The sequence below is a fragment of the Phocoena phocoena genome, chromosome 3 (assembly GCF_963924675.1).
Source record: "Phocoena phocoena chromosome 3, mPhoPho1.1, whole genome shotgun sequence".
NCBI classification, from domain to species: domain Eukaryota; kingdom Metazoa; phylum Chordata; class Mammalia; order Artiodactyla; family Phocoenidae; genus Phocoena; species Phocoena phocoena.
This window is the reverse complement of record NC_089221.1, coordinates 33,361,704-33,374,403: the sequence shown is the minus strand read 5'-3', so window position 1 is coordinate 33,374,403 and position 12,700 is coordinate 33,361,704.

Genomic DNA, 12,700 nt, shown 5'->3' with positions numbered 1-12,700 from the left:
AGTATAATTGCTTTACAATCGTGTGTTAGTTTCTGCTGTATAACAAAGTGAATCAGCTATACATATACATGTATCCCCATATCCCCTCTCTCTTGCATCTCCCTCCCACCCTCCCTATCCCACCCCTCTAGGTGGACACAAAGCACCGAGCTGATCTCCCTGTGCTGTGCGGCTGCTTCCCACTAGCTATCTATTTTACATTTGGTAGTGTATATATGTCAATGCTACTCTCTCATTTCGTAGCAGCTTACCCTTCCCACTCCCAGTGTCCTCAAGTCCATTCTCTATGTCTGTGTCTTTATTCCTGTCCTGCCCCTAGGTTAATCAGAACCTTTTTTTTTATTATTTAGATTTCATATATATATATGTGTTAGTGTATGGTATTTGTTTTTCTCTGACTTACTTCACTTTGTATGCCAGACTCTAGGTCCATCCGCCTCACTACAAATAACTCAATTTCATTTCTTTTTATGGCCGAGTAATATTCCATTGTATATATGTGCTATGTCTTCTTTATCCATTCATCTGTTGATGTACAGTTAGGTTGCTTACATGTCATGGCTATTGTAAATAGTGTCTCCTTTTGAATTATGGTTTTCTCAGGGTATATGCACAGTAGTGAGATTGCTGGGTCGTATGGTAGTTCTATTTTTAGTTTTTTAAGGAAACTCCATACTCTTCTCCATAGTGGCTGCATCAATTTACATTCCCACCAACAGTGCAAGAGGGCTCCCTTTTCTCCACACCCTCTCCAGCATTTATTGTTTGTAGGTTTTTTGATGATGGCCATTTTGACCGGTGTGAGGTGATACCTCATTGTAGTTTTAATTTGCATATCTCTAATGATTAGTGATGTTGAGCATCTTTTCATGTGCCTCTTGGCCATCTGTATGTCTTCCTTGGTGAAATGTCTATTTAGGACTTCTGCCCATTTTTTAACTGGATTGTTTGCTTTTTTTGATATTAGGCTCTATGAGCTATTTGTATATTTTGGAGATTAAGCATTTGTCTGTTGTTTCATTTGCAAATATTTTCTCCTATTCTGAAGGTTGCCTTTTTGTCTTGTTTATGGTTTCCTGTGCTGTGCAAAAGCTTTTACATTTCATTAGGTCCCATTTGTTTATTTTTGTTTTTATTTCCATTTCTCTAGGAGGTGGGTCAACAAGGATCTTGCTGTGATTTATGTCATAGAGTCTTCTGCCTATATTTTCCTCTAAGAGATTTACAGTGTCTGGCCTTACATTTAGGTCTTTAATCCCTCTTGAGTTTATTTTTGTGTATGGTGTTAGAGACTGTTCTAATTTCATTCTTTTACATATAGCTGTCCAGTTTTCCCACCACCATTTATTGAAGAGGCTGTCTTTACTCCATTGTAAATTCTTGCCTCCTCAAAGATAAGGTGACCATATGTGCATGGGTTTATCTCTGGGCTTTCTATCCTGGTCCATTGATCTATATTTCTGTTTTTCTGCCAGTACCATACTGTCTTAACTACTGTAGCTTTGTAGTATAGTCAGAAGTTGGGGAGCCTCATTCCTCCAGCTCCGTTTTTCTTTCTCAAGATTGCTCTGGCTGTTTGGGGTCTTTTGTGTTTCCAAATAAATCGTAAAATTTTTTGTTCTAGTTCGGTGAAAAATGTCAGTGGTAGTTTGATAGAGATTGCATTGAATCTGTAGATTGCTTTGGGTAGTATAGTCATTTTCACAATGTTGTTTCTTCCAATCCAAGAACATGGTATATCTCTCCATCTGTTTGTATCATCTTTAATTTTTTCATCAGTGTCTTATAGTTTTCTGCATACAGGTCTTTTGTCTCCTTAGGTACGTTTATTCCTAGGTATTTTATTCTTTTTGTTGTAATGGTAAATGGGAGTGTTTTCTTAATTTCTCTTTCAGATTCTTCATCATTAGTATATAGGAATGCAAGAGATTTCTGTGCTTTAATTTTCTATCCTGCTACTTTACCAGATTCATTGATTAGCTCTAGTAGTTTTCTGGTAGCATCTTTAAGATTCTCCATGTGTACTATCATGTCATCTGCAAACTGACAGTTTCACTTCTTTTCCAAATTGGATTCCTTTAATTTCTTTTTCTTCTCTGATTTCTGTGGCTAAAATTCCAAAACCATGTTGAATAATAGTGGTGAGAGTGAGCAACCTTGTCTTGTTCCTGATCTTAGAGGAAATGGTTTTAGTTCTTCACCATTGAGAATGATGTTGGCTCTGGGTTTCTCATATATGGCCTTTATTATGTTGAGGTAGGTTCCCTCTATGCCCACTTTCTGGAGAGTGTTTATCATAAATGTGTATTGAATTTTGTTAAAAGCTTTCTCTTCATCTATTGAGATTATCATATGGTTTTTTATCCTTCAATTTGTTTATATGGTCTATCACATTGATTGATTTGTGTGTATTAAAGAATCCTTGCATTCCTGCGTTAAACCCCACTTGATCCTGGTGTATGATCCTTTTATTGTGCTGTTGGATTCTGTTTGCTAGTGTTTTGTTGAGGATTTTTGCATCTGTGTTCATCAGTGATATTGGCCTGTAGTTTTCTTTCATTGTGACATCTTTCTCTGGTTTTGGAATCAGGGTGATGGTGGCCTTGTAGAATGAGTTTGGGAGTGTTCCTCCCTCTGCTATATTTTGGAAGAATTTGAGAAGGATAGGTGCTAGCTCTTCTCTAAATGTTTGGTGGCACTATCATATGAAGATGTATGTAGTTGGCTTTCGTTTGTTGGAAGATTTTAAATCACAGTTTCAATTTCAGTGCTTGTCATTGGTCTGTTTATATTTTCTATTTCTTCCTGGTTCAGTCTTGGAAGTTTGTACTTTTCTAAGAATTTGTCCATTTCTTCCAGGTTGTCCATTTTATTGGCATATAGTTGCTTGTAGTAATCTTTCATGATCCTTTGTATTTCTGCAGTGTCAGTTGTTACTTCTCCTTTTTCATTTCTAATTCTGTTGATTTGAGTCTTCTCCCTCTTTTTCTTGGGGAGTCTGGCTAATGGTTTATCAATTTTGTTTCTCTTCTCAAAGAAGCAGCTTTTAAATTTCTTGGCCTTTGCTATTGTTTCCTTCATTTTTTTTCATTTATTTCTGATCTGATCTTTATGATTTCTTTCCTTCTGCTAACTTTGGGTTATTTTGTTCTTCTTTCTTTAATTGCTTTAGGTATAAAGTTAGGTCGTTTATTTGAGATTTTCTTGTTTCTTGAGGTAGGATTGTATTGCTATAAACTTTCATCTTAGAACTGCTTTTGCTGCATTCATAGGTTTTGGGTCATCATGTTTTCATTGTCATTTGTTTTTAGGTATGTTTTGATTTCCCCTTTGATCTCTTCAGTGGTCTCTTCATTATTTAATAGCGTACTGTTTAGCCTCCATGTGTTTGTATTTTTTTTCATGTGTTTGTATTTTTTACAGTTTTTTTCCTGTAATTGATATCTAGTCTCATAACGTTGTAGTCAGAAGAGATACTGATATGATTTCAATTTTCTTAAATTTACTACGGCTTTATTTGTGACCCAGCATATGATTTATCTTGGAGAATGTTCCATGAGCACTTGAGAAGAAAGTGTATTCTGTTCTTTTTAGATGGAATGTCTTATAAATATAAATGAGGTCTATCTTGTTTGCTGTGTCATTTAAAGCTTATGTGTCCTTACTTATTTTCATTTCGGATGTTCTGTCCATTGGTTTAAGTGGGGTTTAAAAGTCTCCTACTATGATCGTGTTAATGTCGATTTCCCATTTTATGGCTGTTAGCATTTGCATTATGTTTTGTGGTGCTCCTATGTCGGGTGCATCAATATTTACAATTGTTCTATCTTCTTCTTGGATTGATCCGTTGATCATTATGTAGTGTCCTTCTTTGTCTCTTATAATAGTCTTTGTTTTAAAGTCTATTTTGTCTGATATGAGAATTGCTACTGCAGCTTTTTTTTGATTTCCATTTGCATGGAATATCTTTTTCCATCCCCTCACTTTCAGTCTGTATGTGTCCCTAGGTCTGAAGTGGGTCTCTTGTAGACAGCATATATATGGGTGTTGTTTTTGTATCCATTCAACCTGTCTGTGTCTTTTGGTTGGAGCGTTCCATTTACATTTAAGGTAATTATCGATATGTATGTTCCTATGACCATTTTCTTAATTGTTTTGGGTTTGTTATTGTAGGTCTTTTCCTTCTCTTGTGTTTCCTGCCTAGAGAATTTCCTTTAGCATTTGTTGTGAAGCTGGTTTGGTGGTGCTGAACTCTCTCAGCTTTTGCTTGTCTGTAGATGTTTTAATTTCTCCATCAAATCTGAATGAGACCCTTGCTGGGTAGAGTAATCCTGGTTGTAGGTTTTTCCCTTTCATCACTTCATTTATTTATTTATTTATAAATTTATTCATTTATTTATTTAATTTTTGGCTGTGTTGGGTCTTCGTAGCTGCAAGTGGGCTTTTCTTTAGTTGCAGTGAGCCAGGGCTACTCTTCATTGTGGTGCGTGGGCTTCTCATTGCGTGGCTTCTCTTGTTGCAGAGCATGGGCTCTAGATGCGCACCCTTTAGTAGTTGTGGCATGCAGGCTCAGTAGTTGTGGCTTGCAGGCTCTAGAGTGCAGGCTCAGTAGCTGTGGCACACGGGCTTAGTTGCTCCATGGCATGTGGGATCTTCCTGGACCAGTGCTCGCACTTTTGTCCCCTGCATTGGCAGGCGGATTCCTAACCACTGTGCCACCAGGGAAGTCCTCTTTCCTCACTTTAAATATGTCTTGCCACTCCCTTCTGACTTGCACAGTTTCTGCTGTAAGATCAGCTGTTAACCTTATGGAGTTTCCCTTGTATGTTATTTGTTGCTTTTCCCTTGCTGGTTTTAATATTTTTTCTTTGAATTTAAGTTTTGATAGTTTGATTAATATGCATCTTGGCATTTTTCTCCTTGTGGTTATCCTGTATGGGACTCTCTGTGCTTCCTGGACTTGACTGACTATTTCCTTTCCCTTGTTAGTAAGTTTTCAATGATTATCTTTTCAAATATTTTCTCAGACCCTTTCTTTTTCTCTTCTTCTTCTGGGACCCCTTTAATTTGAATGTTGGTGTGTTTAACGTTGTCCTAGAGGTCTCTGAGACTGTCCTCAGTTCTTTTCTTTTTTTTTTTTTTTTGCGGTACACGGGCCTCTCACTGCTGTGGCCTCTCCCATTGCGGAGCACAGGCTCTGGACGCGCAGGCTCAATGGCCATGGCTCACGGGCCCAGCCACTCCGCGGCATGTGGGATCTTCCCGGACCGGGTCACGAACCTGTGTCCCCTGCATCGGCAGGCAGACTCTCAACCACTGCGCCACCAGGGAAGCCCCATTCTTTTTTCTTTATTCTGCTCTGTGACAGTTATTTCCACTATTTTATCTTCCAGGTCACTTCTCCGTTCCTCTGCTTCAGTTATTCTGTTATTGATTCCATCTAGAGTATTTTTAATTTCATTTATTGTGTTGTTCATTACTGTTCGTTTGTTCTTTAGTTCTTCTAAGTCCTTGTTAAATGTTTCTTGTATTTTCTCCATTCTATTTCTGAGATTTTGGATCACCCCTGCTGTCATTACTCTGAATCCTTTTTCAGGTAGACTGCCCATTTCCTCTTCATTTGTTTGGTCTGGTGGGTTTTTACCTTGCTCCTTCATCTGCTGCATATTTCTGTGTCTTCTCATTTTGTTTAACTTACTGTGTTTGGAATCTCCTTTTCACAGGCTGCAGGTTTGTAGTTCTTGTTATTTTTGGTGTTTGCCCTCAGTGGGTGAGGTTGGTTCAGTGGGTTGTATAGGCTTCCTGGTGGAGGGAACTGGTGCCTCTGTTCTGGTGGTTGGGGCTTGATCTTGTCCTTTTGGAGGGCAGGACCACATCCAGTGGTGTGTTTTGGAGTGTCTGTGAACTTCGTATGATTTTAGGCAGCCTCTCTGCTAATGGATGGGGTTGTGTTCCTGCCTTGCTTGTTGTTTGGCATGGGGTGTCTATCACTGGAGCTTGCTGGCCGTTGGGTGGAGCTGGGTCTTAGTGTTGAGATGAAGATCTCTGGGAGAGCTCTCACCAATTGATATTACATGTGGCCGGTAGGTTTCTGGTGGTCTAATGTCCTGGTCTTGGCCCTCCCACCTTGAAGGCTTAGGCCCGACACCTGGCAGCAACACTGTGACCCTGTCAGCCACACGGCTCAGAAGAAAAGGATGAGAGAAAAAAAATAAAAAAATAAAAACGAACAGCCAGAACCATTGGACAAATGGTAAAAGCAAACCTATACAGAGAAAATCACACAAAGAAGCATACACATACACACTCACAAAAAGAGAAGAAGAAAAAAAAATATATGTATATAAAAGGAAGAGAACAACCAAACCCATAAACAAAGCCACTGATTATAATATGCACTAAATACTATATTAAGATAAACATAAAAGTAGAAAAAAATTAGACGCAGAAGACAAACCCCAAGTCTACAGTTGCTCCCAAAGTCCACCGCCTCAGTTTTGGGAACAGTCAGTGTCTATTCAGGTATTCTTCAGATGCAGGGTTTATCAAGTTGATTGTGGGGTTTTAATCCACTGCTCCTGAGGCGGCACAGTGAAATTTCCCTTTCTCTTCTTTGTTCGCACCGCTCCTGGGGTTCAGCTTTGGTTTTGTCCCTGCCTCTGCGTGTAGGTCACCCTCAGACATCTGTTCCCTGCCCAGACAGGAGGGGGTTAAAGCAGCAACTTATCAGGGTGTTCTTGCTCTCTCAGGCTGGGGGGAGGGAGGGGTAAGGTAGTCATAATTGGAATATGGGGCGAGCCTGAGGCTACAGAGGCTGGCATGACACTGCAACAGCCTGAGGTGTGCCGTGTGTTCTCCCAGGGAAGTTGTCCCCGGAGCTTGGGACCCTGGCAGTGGCGGCTGCACAGGCTCCCAGGGGGGTGTGGATAGTGACCCGCGCTTGCACACAGGATTCTTGGTGGCGGTGGAAGCAGCCTTAGCATTTCATGCCCGTCTCTGGGGTCTGAGCTGATAGCCACAGCTCATGCCCATCTCTGAAGCTCACTTAGGCAGTGCTCTGCTTTCTGTGGGCACAGTGGGGAGGAATCCCCTTTCCTCGTGCACCCTGAAACAAAGGTCTCTTGCCTCTCCAGCAGGTCGAGACTTTTTCCAGGAGTCTCTCCTGGCTAGCTGTGGCGCACTAGCCCCCTTCAGGCTGTGTTCATGCAGCCAACCCCAGTCCTCTCCCTGGGATCCGACCAAAGCCCGAGCCTCAGCTCCCAGCCCCCACCCGTCCCAGCGGATGAGCAGACAAGCCTCTCGGGCTGGTGAGTGCTGGTCGGCACCAATCCTTTGTGTGGGAATCTCTCCGCTTTGCCCTCCGCACCCCTGTTGCTGTGCTCTCCTCCACGGCTCCGAAGCTTCGCCCCCGCCGTCCCCCTCCCCCGTTCTCCACCAGTGAAGGGGCTTCCTAGTGTGTGGAAACTTTTCCTTCTTCACAGCTCCCTCCCAGAGGTGCAGGTCTTGTCCCTATTCTTTTGTCTCTGTTTTTTTCTTTTTCTTTTGCTCTACCCAGGTACATGGGGATTTTCTTGCCTTTTGGGAAGTCTGAGGTCTTCTGCCAGCGTTCAGTAGGTGTTCTGTAGGAGTTGTTCCACATGTAGATGTATTTTAGATATATTAATGGGGAGGAAGGTGATCTCCACATCTTACTCCTCTGCCATCTTGAAGGCCCAACCAGTTTTGCGGATTTTAAAATGTTAAGACAAGGTTCTCATGTGAGACTCCTGGCTAATGTGTATTCAGGTCTCAAATCTTGCCTTCAGTGTCACTTCCTGGGGACAACCTTCTCAACTCCCCCAGATTAAGCAGGGTTTCTTGATCATGTGCTCCCATAGTACCCTGTGACTCTCTTTCTTAGCTATTGCCATGAACTATGATAAAGGGAAGAAAGAGCCTGAAATTTCACTTAAAAGAGATTCACTTTATTCAGTTGAAACTATACTTCATCTTATTCTATAATGGCATCATTGTTACTGAACCCTAAATCCTCCTGGGTGGTTGCTCAGCCTCTAGAGAAGCAGTGGGAGGCTGGTATGTGATCTGGGAGGAATGTAGGACATCAGTAGAACTGGTGATGTTCTAAGCCAGGCCAGGGGTTGGAAGACATTTTTAGATTGCTGGTTTGTTGTGAAAGGATATAACTCGAAAACAGCCAGATGGAAGAGATGAATAGGGCACGATGTGGAAAAGGGCATGGAACATCCACACCCTCTCTGAGCGTACCACATGTTCGCCAACACAGAAGCTCCTGGATTTCGATTAATTTAGATTAAGCTCTTGGATTATTTTGATGATGGAATAGGTGGCTCTTCAGTTTCTTCTCCTTCAGGATGCAATGTGTGGGGTCCCTAATAACCAAGTCCTCTCTTTTTACAGTGATCTAAAGTAAGGCCTCAGACAGAGGAGAGTATTCCAGAGCAAAACCTACCATTTCCTCTCTGGATTTCAAGCTACCTCTCTTCAGAGATATTTAGAGTGAGAACATGGTGTTTGGAGTCTTTATCATTGGAGCTAAATTGAATTATTTTTCTATATCATGGACTCTTTGGAGAAAAGAAGGACACAAGAGACCTGGAGTAGACTGGTAGGACTCCCAAGATCAACTTGAACTTGAAGTTGTAAAAGCCATAGTGGAGGGTAGTGGGAATGGTGAAGTAAAGACCAACATGGATACGGTGAGTAGAAGATAAGGTGTGCTGACTTCTTAGGCCGTGTTGTCAGGAGGGATGGGCTAGAATATTTATTCTTTTATGTAGTCATTCCTTTATTCAACAAACAACTATTTATTACCTGCTAAGTAAGAAATGGGCTTATACTAGTGACCATGATAGGTCTTTGCTTTCACAGAATTTGCATTATTTTTTTTGTGGGGGAATCACTGACAGGTAGATAATAATAATAATTAAATTTCTAAACCATAATTCAAAAAGAGTCATGTACCACAATGTTCATTGAAGCTCTATTTACAATATCCAGGACATGGCGGCAACCTAAGTGCCCATCAACAGATGAATGGATAAAGAAGATGTGGCACATATATACAATGGAATATCACTCAACCATAAAAAGAAACGAAATTGAGTTACTTGTAGTGAGGTGGATGGACCTAGAGACTGTCATACAAAATGAAGTAAGTCAGAAAGAGAAAAATAAGTACTGTAATGCTAACACATATATGTGGACTAAAAAAAAAGAAAAGAAAAGAAGGTTCTGAAGAACCTAGGGGCAGGACAGGAATAAAAATGCAGACGTAGAGAATGGACTTGAGAACACAGGGAGGGGGAAGGGTAAGCTGGGATGAAGTGAGAGAGTGGCGTGGACATATATACACTACCAAATGTAAAATAAACAGCTGGTGGGAAGCAGCCACGTAGCACAGGGAGATCAGCTCGGTGCTTTGTGTCCACCTAAAGGGGTGGGATAGGGAGGGTGGGAGGGAGATACAAGAGGGAGGAGATATGGGGATATATGTATACATGTAGCTGATTCACTTTGTTATACAGCAGCAACTAACACAACATTGTAAAGCGATTATACTCCAATAAATATGTTAAAAAAATAAGTAAATTTCTAAAAAATAACCAAGCAACATAAACATCAGGTAGTGATGTGTACATTGCAAATATTTAAACTAGGCAATGTGATAATGAGTGTCAGCATATCTACACTGATTGGCTGGTTGGGGGAATCATGCAGTAAAGGTGATGGTTACTTGAGATCTAACAAGCTGAAGCCAGGCAAAAACTGGGGACCTGGCATTGCCATCAGAGAGTGTGGTTAGAGCAACGGCTCTTAGGAAGGAACAAAGTTTGTGGTTTGGAGGAAGCAAAGAAGGCCAATGTGGCTGGAACAGAGAGGGTGACGTGGAGAGTGTGAGAGAGGAGGCTAACATAAAAAAAAACAGGAAGGGGCAGATTATGTACTACTCTGTAAACTAGGATAAGGAACTTGCAGAGCAGTATATAATGGGGAACCATAAGAAAAAAAATTTTTTTTTTACATCTTTATTGGAGTATAATTGCTTTACAATCGTGTGTTAGTTTCTGCTTTATAACAAAGTGAATCAGCTATACATATACATATGTTCCCATATCTCTTCCCTCTTGCGTCTCCCACCCTCCCACCCTACCTATCCCATCCCCCCAGGCGGTCACAAAACACCGAGATGATCTCCCTGCTATGTGGCCGCTTCCCACCAGCTATCCATTTTACGTTTCGTAGTGTATATACATCCATGCCACTCTCTCACTTTATCACAGCTTACCCTTCCCCCTCCCCATATCCCCAAGTCCATTCTCTAGTAAGTCTGCATCCTCACTCCTGTCTTACCCCTAGGTTCTTCATGACATCCTTTTTTTCTTAGGTTTCATATATATGTGTTAGCATACGGTATTTGATATCTCTTTCTGACTTACTTCACTCTGTACGACAGACTCTAGGTCCATCCACCTCACTACAAATAACTCAATTTAGTTTCTTTTTATGGCTGAGTAATATTCCATTGTATATATGTGCCACATCTTCTTTATCCATTCATGCAATGATGGACACTTAGGTTGTTTCCATCTCCTGGCTATTGTAAATAGAGCTGCAATGAACATTTTGGTACATGACTGTTTTTGAATTATGGTTTTCTCAGGGTATATGCCCAGTAATGGGATTGCTGGGTCATATGGTAGTTCTATTTGTAGTTTTTTAAGAAACCTCCATACTGTTCTCCATAGTGGCTGTACCAATTCACATTCAAACCGGCACTGCAAGAGTGTTCCCTTTTCTCCACACCCTCTCCAGCATTTATTGTTTCTAGATTTTTTGATGATGGCCATTCTGACTGGGGTGAGATGATATCTCATTGTAGTTTTGATTTGCATTTCTCTAATGATTAGTGATGTTGAGCATTCTTTCATGTGTTTGTTGACAGTCTGTATACCTTCCTTCAAGAAATGTCTATTTAGATCTTCTGCCCATTTTTGGATTGGGTTGTTTGATTTTTTGTTATTGAGCTGCATGAGCTGCTTGTAAATTTTGGAGATTAATTCTTTGTCAGTTGCTTCATTTGCAAATATTTTCTCCCATGCTGAGGGTTGTCTTTTGGTCTTGTTTATGGTTTCCTTTGCAGTGCAAAAGCTTTGAAGTTTCATTAGGTCCCATTTGTTTATTTTTGTTTTTATTTCCATTTCTCTAGGAGGTGGGTCAAAAAGGATATTGCTGTGATTTATGTCATGGAGTGTTCTGCCTATGTTTTCTTCCAAGAGTTTGATAGTCTCTGGCCTTACTTTTAGGTCTTTAATCCATTTTGAGCTTATTTTTGTGTATGGTGTTAGGGAGTGTTCTAATCTCATACTTTTACATGTACCTGTCCAGTTTTCCCAGCACCACTTATTGAAGAGGCTGTCCTTTCTCCACTGTACATTCCTGCCTCGTTTATCAAAGATAAGGTGACCATATGTGCGTGGGTTAACCTCTGGGCTTTCTGTCCTGTTCCATTGATCTATATTTCTGTTTTTGTGCCAGTACCATACTCTCTTGATTACTGTAGCTTTGTAGTATAGTCTGAAGTCAGGGAGCCTGTTTCCTCCAGGTCCATTTTTCGTTCTCAAGATTGCTTTGGCTATTCGGGGTCTTTTGTGATTCCATACAACTGTGAAATTTTTGTTCTAATTCTGTGAAATATGCCAGTGGTAGTTTGATAGGGATTACATTGAATCTGTAGATTGCTTTGGGTAATACAGTCATTTTCACAATGTTGATTCTTCCAATCCAGGAACATGGTATATCTCTTCATCTGTTGGTATCATCTTTAATTTCTTTCATCAGTGTCTTATAATTTTCTGCATACAGGTCTTTTGTCTCCTTTATTCCTAGATATTTTATTCTTTTTGTTGCAGTGGTAAATGGGAGTGTTTTCTTGATTTCACTTTCAGAGTTTTATCATTAGTTTATAGGAATGCCAGAGATTTCTGTGCATTAATTTTGTATCCTGCTACTTTACCAAATTCATTGATTAGCTCTAGTAGTTTTCTGGTAGCATCTTTAGGATTCTCTCTATATAGTAGCATGTCATCTGCAAACAGTGACAGCTTTACTTCACCTTTTCGATTTGGATTCCTTTTATTTCCTTTTCTTCTCTGATTGCTGTGGCTAAAACTTCCAAAATATGTTGAATAAGAGTGGTGAGAGTAGGCAACCTTATCTTGTTACTGATCTTAGTGGAAATGCTTTCAGTTTTTCACCATTGAGGATGATGTTGGCTGTGTGTTTGTCATATATGCTCTTTATTATGTTGAGGAAAGTTCTCTCTATGCCTACTTTCTGGAGGGTTTTTATCATAAATGGGTATTGAATTTTGTTGAAAGCTTTTTCTGCATCTATTGCGATGACCATATGGTTTTTCTCCTTCAATTTGTTAATATGGTGTATCACACTGATTGATTTGTGTATATTGAAGAATGCTTGCATTCGTGGAATAAACCCCACTTGGTCATGGTGTATGATCCTTTTAATGTGCTGTTGTTTGCTAGTATTTTGTTGAGGATTTTTGCATCTATGTTCATCAGTGATATTGGCCTGTAGTTTTCTTTCTTTGTGACATCCTTGTGTGGTTTTGGTATCAGGGTGATGGTGGCCTCGTAGAATGAATTTGGGAGCGTTCCTTCCT